Consider the following 10021-nt stretch of genomic DNA (forward strand, 5'->3'; position numbering starts at 1 on the left):
ACAGGTACCATTCCATAGACCTTAGTCACCACTACACCAAAGTGCAGGTTATTAGTCATGAGAGGCAGTTTTCACAGGGCCATTTATTTTCCAAGTATTTCAGATCATTTTTTGCTGGGAAGGAGATACCCTCTCTTGAGCAGAGTAACTGAAGCACTGGAGAAACGAAGTGCTGGCACCACCACCTCACTCCCCAGTAGGACTGCTCTTCCTCACCACAGCTGGTCACGCAGCTGAGTTTGGTTGGTGGCCACTTTGTGACTTGAAGCTTCTGCTGACTATGTTGGGAGTTAGGCCAAAATCAAATGATTTTCGAAAAAGTGTCTGAAATGTATCTCAATTTTTTTTTAAATATTAAAAAAAAGCCCCCAAATAAGGCCAGTGTGGAGAATACCATATCAGTGTCTAGTCCATGTAGTTTGAAGGGTCACACACAGAGCCTCGAAGCACACTTCAGCTACGATCTGTTTGGTTCTGTTGCTTTCAGCTTACTGGACACATCTCCCATCTTCACTAGGCCAAACACTGGCTCTGCCAGAGCTTAAAGCCAACTTCAGAATTGCAGTTACCCTCCTCAAAAATAAAAACAGAAGAGGGAGAACCCACATTCTCACCCCTGTAATTTCTTATAGAACCCAGGAGGTGCTGAACTCACTGATCAGTATTGCTTAAGATTTTCACCATTACTATGTTGAGTAGGAAACAAACTTTCACTCAAACTCGTAGTGGAAGTAAAGCTGTAATTAATTTCTGGAGAACACAGGCAGTCAAGTCAGACTGTGCTTCTCCAGGTTCAAAAGAAGAGACTGAATGAGGCTTTGGCATATCGTTCATTTTTGCTGCCCTAATACATGTGGACTACAGAACTCCTTATGAGAGTATATCAGACTAAAGAGAAATTCTCAAAGCTCATTATAAGGTACTTGCAAATGAGTCAAAGTGTTAAGTCTTTGATTTCTGGAGCTGCCAAATGCTGGCCCAAATCCCAACCCTAACACACTGTATGCATAACTAGGACACATGCTGAGCAAATCAACAAGTGAAAGCTTCTCTTCCTCAGAGTTCAGGGCAACAAGGGAGCCACTTTGCACTTAACCATTCACTAACTGCACCTGTAATAATTCTCTGACATCTTTTCTCCACTGCAGCATCTTTTCTTCTCCTGTCTCTGTGAAAACCCTGTCAGTCATCCCTCAAGAAGCACAGATAGGCCTGCTGCTCTGTGCAGTGAACCAGAGCAGAACCCAGCACCCATAGAGCTCCTCATGGATGTTCAAAGATGGTCAGATTTGGGAAGCTACAAAGCATACTGCATCCATCTGAAAAGGTTAAACTTTCATTGTCTCGTTTTTCCTGATTTAAGGAGCCCCCAAAATCAAAGAGTAGCCTGATCCCAAGGAATGGTTTTTGCACCACTGGCCAGGAGGGGCTGAGCAGGGGGGAGTAACTCAGCAGGAACATGTTCTCTAGCCAGATCAGGGCCCTGGCAAGTGCCAGAGCTGCACACCTCAGGGCCAGTAAAAACACAGTTTGTACGTACCTTGAATTCTGAAGAGTAAAAACTAAAATCAAAATAAACTTGCCAGGTAACATTGCTATTCCCTTATTCTTTGACAGTCTAAGGGTGGGTGAGGAAGAAAGGAAAAATGTTTTCATCTGGAAATGCTTTTACAATGTGATGTCATCCAAACATAAAGGATTAAATCCTCTAACATAGGCTGACATAAATCAATTCCCTTAAAGCATTAGATCTGGCCCAGAGCTGCTTCTGTCTTCTTTTGGTCATCAGATAATGTATCACTAGTTCCTTTTGGCATCACTAGGACTCCTTCCCTTCATTCCCAGAAGGCAGAACTGCTATGGAGTTACATGACTGAATAGGCATCCTCCATCTAATTTATGTCTCTGATCACTGAACACTGTCTCTCTGTTTACCTTGTCAGATTGAGCTGCTGTAAAACTCAATAGCAGAGTCAAACTTTAATTATGCAATTAAAATCAGGATAGAAATCTTGCACTTTCTCAATAGGAAACAGTCTAAGGTAATAGGTTCAGTGTTTCTTCCTATGATATATATCAACTATGTGTTTTTCTTTATTCTTATTATTCCAAGCTAAATAAGTCTGTACTGTGTGGGCTGTTAAGGGTGCTGGCAGAAATATCAGGGCTGTGTCTGATCACTGGGGTAGGAATATACTAGATGCAAGGGGTTTGTGCATCTCACATCTCAGACAAACTGGCACTTGACAGACCAAGAATACAGAAATTATCAGCTTAATAAAACTCTGCAGTAGGTTCTGTAGAGACAACATGGGATATGCAGCTATGGGTTTTCAAGAAGAGTGGTGGGGAGTGGAAGTACCAATATGCACATCATCAGTTGGGCTTAAGGGCGTGTAAGAATATAATTTCTCCTGCTTTGTGGAGAAAGTGGTCTAGGTTCTTCCCTGTTATTTTTTTTTTAACTATCTCTGCATTTCTGGTTGATGTGGCCCACTTAATTTCTTTAATCCACAAAGGAGGAGCTACAGGCTCCTCAAAGATATACTGCAATTCATTTTGTGACTGTTTTCTGGATTAGTAAGTACATGTTGAAGGAAAACAAGCTTTCATGAATTATACATAGTTATTGGTTTGATTTCAAAAGCTCTTGACATTGAAGGTATAAATAATCCAATTAGTCTTTTGTACAACAAACCTTTCCTTTCTTCTAATAAGGATAGTGCATTTTAATTATGTTACCAAAGCTAGGCCACAGATTAAATAAAACTTGATGTGGTTGGTTGGCAATGTTAACATATCTCTGTTAAGTGTTAGCACATTCATGGTTAAGTTGGGGAGGACTTGTTTTGTAGGTCCCTTTGGAATTTCTGCTTTTTCTGCCACAGCCAGAGGCATGAAAACAGCACCTATCTGCTGAGCAGGACAGTGAGTGTCCAGACCTCATGCCTTGCAGGATGTTATTACAGACTTGTCTCCAAAGGACCTTTCTTGTATTGCTCTTTAGTGGTAAAGAATGGTGATACATCAGGTTGGTCTTCATGACAGTAGAGACATCCATCCGCCCTGCCTGTGAAGGGTGTATACTTCCAGACACCACTGTGATCACAAGGAGAAGTTGATAGTATCTCACTAACCTCCAACTGTAGTTCTTGTATCTTTTTCCGAGGTAGTTCACTAGAGTAGTTGATAGCCAGGTTTTTCTTCCCTGTAATTAAAGCCAAACAGAAAACCACCCTCTTCTTACCCTTCTAGATAATACTTTCACAGCACCTCATTTTAATTTGAGGTCGACTTAATAGTTTAAAAACACAGATTTTGTTTCAGCTGCCTGCAGCAGTGAATGCACCTTGTGTCACCTTCAGACATGAAATTCCCTGGTTTCCCACCACTGAATGGGAAGGAAAGCAGGTTGGCTGGCAAGCATTTAAAGCACAGCTCTCTCATTAGGGAAGCCCAAAGACTATTATTTCATACAGTGAGGAATCTGTGAAGCTAAGAGCTTGTCCCACAGGAGATAAAATTTTTATGATGGGGTTACAAGACTAGACCATAGGTTTCAAAGGCTCTTTCTCAGAGACTTGAATCTGAAGAGATACTGTTTGTTTGACAGAACCCCCAGGGCCTCAATGAACTTGCATTTCAGGTGCTTTCAAGCTAAATGAGCAAAGGAGTAGAGACCAAAGCTGAGGGAAGAAGCTGTGTTTTGGGTTTGGCGATCAGGAACACTGGATGCAGGACAGGTTGCCAGGAGGACAGCAGATAGCACCTCAGTGTGCAACTGGATGTACTGTGAGCCGTAAGCTACGAGCTGATGACCCACCAGGGTTTAAGTTACCTGAACAGTGAAGGTAAGAATTACCTTCTGGGATACCCAGAACATTTTGCAGCAGTTCTGTAGGGAACTTAGAATTCATCCTCCCTAGCATCAGTGGTAAGCCTCTGTTGAAGGGAATTCCATGAAATATTAAGTGCATTGTAGGGCTTTGAAAAATCTCTGAACAGGAAACCAACAAGCAGTGTTTTTACTTTCGAGATTTATTCAACAAAAACCAATCAAGTAGTTCTCTTTCTGCTTTACCCATATTTTTAAGTGCTAATGTATTCTGATGTGATAATATAATTCATAGAATTCCTAACCAAAATTCTGTGATTTTAAATCTCTTTCTGAATGGGCAAGGCTAAAAATTAAATATTTTAATGAATCTATTAAGTCAAATACTCCATGTACACAATTAAGCATGGAAGGAAGCCTGTAGTTTTCTCACATTATCTTGTTTCACAGTCATTATCAGAATACAAGATGAAAAATTACTGAATCACTCATTTTACAACTTTGGCAGCAATACCAATGAAAGCACAAAGCCTTTCTTTCAAATAAAAGCCAGCTCTGATTAAAGTAAACAACCATTTCCACCATAAAAATCTACGTACAAACATTCACACTTTTGTTGTCCTAAAACCTCTGCAAGAAGAGTGCTCTACAGAGCACAGAGCAAGGGGGCTGAGACCATTACAGGGTCACAACATGCAAACTGGGGACGGGGGCTGTGCCACTCTGTGTAAACATCTCATCCTCTGTTGGGCCCTAATGGGGCATAATGGTGGCCAAGAAGGAAAAAAAAACTGAAAAGTAAATATTTTGACATTTAGCTGCCACTTGTTTTGGAAGTTGTTAAGGTACAAGGAAATTATTATTAACTGAACAGACAAATCAAGAGAATTTCACTTTGAGTCAACCTGACATTTCTTTTTTCAGCTGATGATCCAAAAGCCCCAACTTATTTAGGCAGCTCTAATTGCAACCTACTCCCTTGGCTTATTTCTAGATGATGAGCTTTGAGGAGACTTTTGTTGATGCTCAAAGGGGAGTGGATCCTAGGCTCAATTATAGGAGAAATAGCATCAACTTACAGGAAAATCCTCAATGTGCAGTTTAAGAATGTAAATTTCAGTTACCCAAGGTGCAAAACACATTTCAGCTGCATAGACCTTCATAAGTCCAAGTATTCCTTCATTGCTCTTAACATCTGTATAATTGAAAAAGAGTAAATATGTTCGGGTAATCGTCTATCAACAACAGGAAAGCTTTCCAAATGAAGCTGATGCTTCTTCTGGAACAGGTTGCCCAAGGAGGTTGTGGATGCCCCATCCCTGGAGGCATTCAAGGCCAGGCTGGAAGTGGCTCTTGGCAGCCTGGTCTAGTGGTTGGTGACCCTGCATACAGTAGGGGGGTTGAAATTGGATGATCATTACAGCCCTTTTCAACCCAGGCCATTCTACGATTCTCAAACACGTAGTTTCTCTGTAACTGGTGGAAAAGGGGAATATCTTTTCTCCACAACCCAAGTTTTATTGGCAGAAATAAAACCTATCAAGGAATTTTATGATATTCCATTTCACTAGAAGCCCATCTCTTCCGTATTAGAAATTATTAAATTAACATCTTAAAGTTATTTTTTTGTCTGAATTTTCACCTTCTCAACTTAATGAAGTCTGTTTGCAAAAGCCATACACTTGATCAACCGTAAAGACAATAATTTAATTAAAATGCGGTTTTGGAATAGGAAAAGCTGCCTAACATTGAAAACAAAGTCGGAGACCCAGAGAATCTCAGTCATTGAGAATAAGTGGTATTGTTACTGTCATACATTACTGAGAATTTTCAAGAGCAAATTAAAGCAGGATAAATGGGAATTATTCTGACTTTGAAAAACAATGAAGATATTTTGACAGCTGATTTAGACACTTTTCTCACCTAAACTTGCAGGGCTAGCAAGGATTTGAAGAAAACTCAATTATTCTACATAGGTGAGACACTGTTGAACTGGTAATTTTATTGCCGCTTCTATATCTTTCAAGTATTCTTGCTTCATGTTCTTTGTGCAAGCAATGAACAGAGGCATTGATTAGCACCGAAGAAAATCATACCTTTGTCTATTGGTCCAACAGCATCTAAGTGCAGTATCTACATGACTTACATTTTCAGACAAAGAAACCAAAGCCTTGCAGTGGCCACCTCTTCTGTTTCTGCTTGTACCACTCAAAACCTATTTACTTGTGCTTCAAGTGCTGGATTGCATGGAAGAATGAAAGAAATTTGGTTTTGAAGAAATGGGGAAAAATCCTTGCAAATCTCAAAGAAAACCAAAGCAACCACCACTGCTGAAATTTCCTGCTTTTATCTCCCCCCCTCACTTAGCACACACTTGTGCCCCTCAGCCCTCTTCCTGTGTCAGCTAGTGCTGGGAGAGAAAATCTGTTATTTTGAGGTGGCAGACTTTCTGACTTCTGCTGGAAATAGGATGGTTTAAATGTACCCTCTCCCTCTACAGCCTTTACTTTTGGGGAGGAGAGTGATGTCAATTGGGGTGCTGTGAATTGGACTCGATCTTTATGGGTCACTACCAACTTGGGAAGTTCTTTGATTCTATGAATCAGTTTGAGTTACCTCAAATCATTTGTTTGATTTTCTCCTCTCCCTTCCATCTCAAACATGAAAAAAATACATGACATGACAACACAAGCTGTATTTTGTAGTGGACATTCCCAACATGTGAATTCCCAGCTCCCACAAACAAGCGAAACTTAGCATCATCTTTCATTAGGAAGCTACTTGTTATTATAGGTTCAGTATTTGCGTTCAACCCAGATTCTGAAATACTTACTTAAAGTCAGTGTTTCAGAGTATATTACTGCTATTAAGTGTAGGTGCTAGGATAGATGCAGAAAAATAAGAGCAATACACAAATGAACATAGTGGTAGTGAGCTTAAGAACTGAAAAGACTGCTCACAGAAGCCCAGTTTGTACCTTTCTTCCAGTTTCATTTTCAGGGAGGTATCAACACAAGCCTGCAGTGTCATAATTCACTCTAAAATGAGTTTACAGACAAGTTATTCTTAGGGAATCAGTGCTGGGAGTTCAGTGGTATTCTCCCATCCATCCAGAGCTGATTGCTTTGGGGGAAGGGGCTGTTACATGCCATAGTGCCCCACTTAGGCAGTCCCATCTGCACCCCAGCAGCTGCCTTCTGGTGCATGCCCTGTGACTTGTTTGCAAGCTTGAGATTTACCAAGTTGCTTTGAGCTGCTCAATGAGAAGTTCACACATCTATCACAGCAGAGCATGAGGAAGTGATTCTATGATTCTATCAAGTCTCAGAGCACAGAGACAGCATGGGACAGAAGCACATACAAAGACACCACTGGAGGACACTAAACATTTTTGAAGGGCAGCATGAGGGATTTACCCAGCTGTTCGCTGAGTGTTACTCTTTGGTGACAGCAGGCATGGTCATCAGGTGTAGCAGGTTCAGGTGGGAGCAAAATCAACAGATTGTGTCTTGACAAGGAAATGTTAATGTGGTTGGGGGGGAGGAGGGGGTGCAGCAGAGGCAAGGACAGACAGCACAGGCAAAAGCATTCACAGGGAAGCACGGCCCAGGGGGACATCAAACAGCCAAACAAGATTTATTTAGTTTGGCAAAGTATGCATTCAAAGTGGTTTCTTAATTTATGTTCCCTCTTCTCCACCAATGCATATGACAAAGAATGAGGTAGGCAAGTGGGTGAGTTATGGCAGGAGAAGATGCATTTTGCTTTCAGGATTAAGCCAAAAGTTTTATTTTAGGTGTATCCATCTTCTTTTAATTTCCCACTATGCTCAGTTCTTGCCCTCTCATCTCTACAAATATATAAAGAAAATGTTCCACTTGGGATGCTGATCACTCATTCCCTTTTTGCTTGGGGTTTTGATAGAAGCAGGACTCGATTCAAATTCAGGGCCTCTTTTCAGATTCAGGGCTGAGTCTGTCTAATGTCCCCAGCTGGGAACAACTTCGTTTCTTCCCTAAAAAGGGATCACTGAGTGCACTGCTGCAGCAGATAACCAAGCATGCCTCCGTGGGTGAAAATATTTCCCTCACTTATGTACTTGCTGGGATCTCCTATCAACTTTTAAAGAATGGATGCCAAACACCATATGTAAGTGACATTAAAATCTTTACATTTTTGTCTCACTTCTACAGAGCTAATTTTAGTTGATAGAAGTACTTCCAATTGTTGATATTTTAGTATTTTATGTTTATTGCAGTACTTTCCCTTGGCAGAAAGGCAACTGTTGTTTGCACAGAAAGACAAAGCTATTAGAAGCTATTTATCCTCATGAGCATTTATCTAGGTATCCATATGGCCCCTGGCTACATGAATATGCTCTTATAAAACAGGATTTAGGATTTAACCTGCAAACATATTTAACAAGTGCCAACCAAGAGCTCCCTGAGCAAGCCTCCACACACGACAAATCAAATATGCAATTCAGAAATAGAAACTCAGAATAAGGTTAATAGAGTTTTATGGGAAAAAAGGTATTTTGTTATATAAAGCTCTGAAGACTGAAGGAACAGAGGAAACTTCTTGATATATGGGCATAAAGTTTTTATCCTCGAATAATCCAGATACTCAGGAACTCACCTGGGACATCACATTCATGTGAAATGTTCACCACACCCTATTCTGACAAGAGCTTTGAACCTGCTTCTTTTGGACAGGAAAAAAGTTCTATAATCAGCAGATGCTTGCCACTCTGTTTCTGTATTTAGGTGAGAAACAAAGAACAATTGTCCATTGTCATGGTTTTGTGATTTTCGGTTATTGGTATTCCACATCATAACATCATGTAGTGGACATACCTAGTTCTCAGAAGAGAAGGACTACTACAGCCCCCACGGTACTTTGCTCCTTTGTTACCATTTTCCAGCCGGAGGGAAAAGATAGAAGCTCGCAGTATAAAAACTTGCAGATCACGAGACCTCGTCCCTTTTTCTGCCATCTCTCGTCTTGGCAGCACCTCGCTCTCCAGCTGTCTTATCGTCAGTAGTAGAGTAAGGCCTACCTTGATTTTGGGACATTCTCTCTCTCTGTATTGGATTTATCAGCTTAAATTGTAATTATATTGTATAATAGTGTGTTGTTTTGCATTCCGATATTTTATTTAGTAAATTAGTTTGTTTCTCCTCAGATTGTTGCCGCTGTTCTTTGCTCTCAGGGCCATCTCCCTACCCTTTTCCCCTTTTTCCGGGACATGGGCCCTTGGGTCCCCTGTCCCCTTCGTCACAGAATCAGGCCTAACGCCCGTAAACCGTTGACATCCATAATGATTGTTCATCGCAGGGGATTTGGACTAGATGGCCCTCAGAGGTCCCTTCCAAGTCTAAATTAATTTCTTTAGTATTTTTTCCAGGTCAAGGAATGCAGGAGACTCTCTACCAGGCATCCTGCAGCAGCACAGCCTGCTCCTGCAGGGAGGCACCTGAATGGCTTTGGGGTCCTGCACAGCAACAGGAGCAAGTTTTTCTTTAAACTCAGAAGAACAGCATGAAAAGAAAAGAGTAACAGGGAGAGAAGTACAATTTGAGTGGATATTTAAGGTCTGAAGGGCTGCAGGAAGGGAAAAGTATCTAGTTCTTTGTTTTTTTTAGATAATTGATGTAGGTTAGGTGAGGTTGTGATTTGGATTTAAGCTTCTGAAGTAAATGGAGGTGGAAAGATGGTAACTTCAAGGCTCTAAGGCTTAGCAGTAAGAGGGATGAAGAGCTGGCTGGGTGCTATATGAAATGCACTGTAGGCAGAGGGGAAGATGGAAAGTGAACAAAGGGAAACTTCCACCTGTGCAATAGCAGGCCTGAGAAATATAAGTAAAGGAGACATAAAGAAGAGAATAAGCTCACACTGGGGGAAACTTAGAGTTATTGGAAATTTAAAAACTAGAGCCTTCAGGGAAGGCTTAGCCTCAGGATTATTTTAAAATGAGAGTCAAAAATGAAAAATATTTGGAATAGAAGAAAGGAAATTCCAGGACCTTCTCTCTAATATGAAAGAAATAAACAAGTGAAGGAAATAGTAGGAAAAGCCAAGAAGTAAGACTTACTTGTTTATGTGAATGATAAAATTGTCTTAAAATAAAAAGATGATCAAAACAGGATAAGAGCAGCCTACACATGTATTTCTGTGAGAGTTCTT

Source organism: Numida meleagris, chromosome 5, assembly GCF_002078875.1.
Source record: "Numida meleagris isolate 19003 breed g44 Domestic line chromosome 5, NumMel1.0, whole genome shotgun sequence".
In the NCBI taxonomy this organism is placed as follows: Eukaryota; Metazoa; Chordata; class Aves; order Galliformes; family Numididae; genus Numida; species Numida meleagris.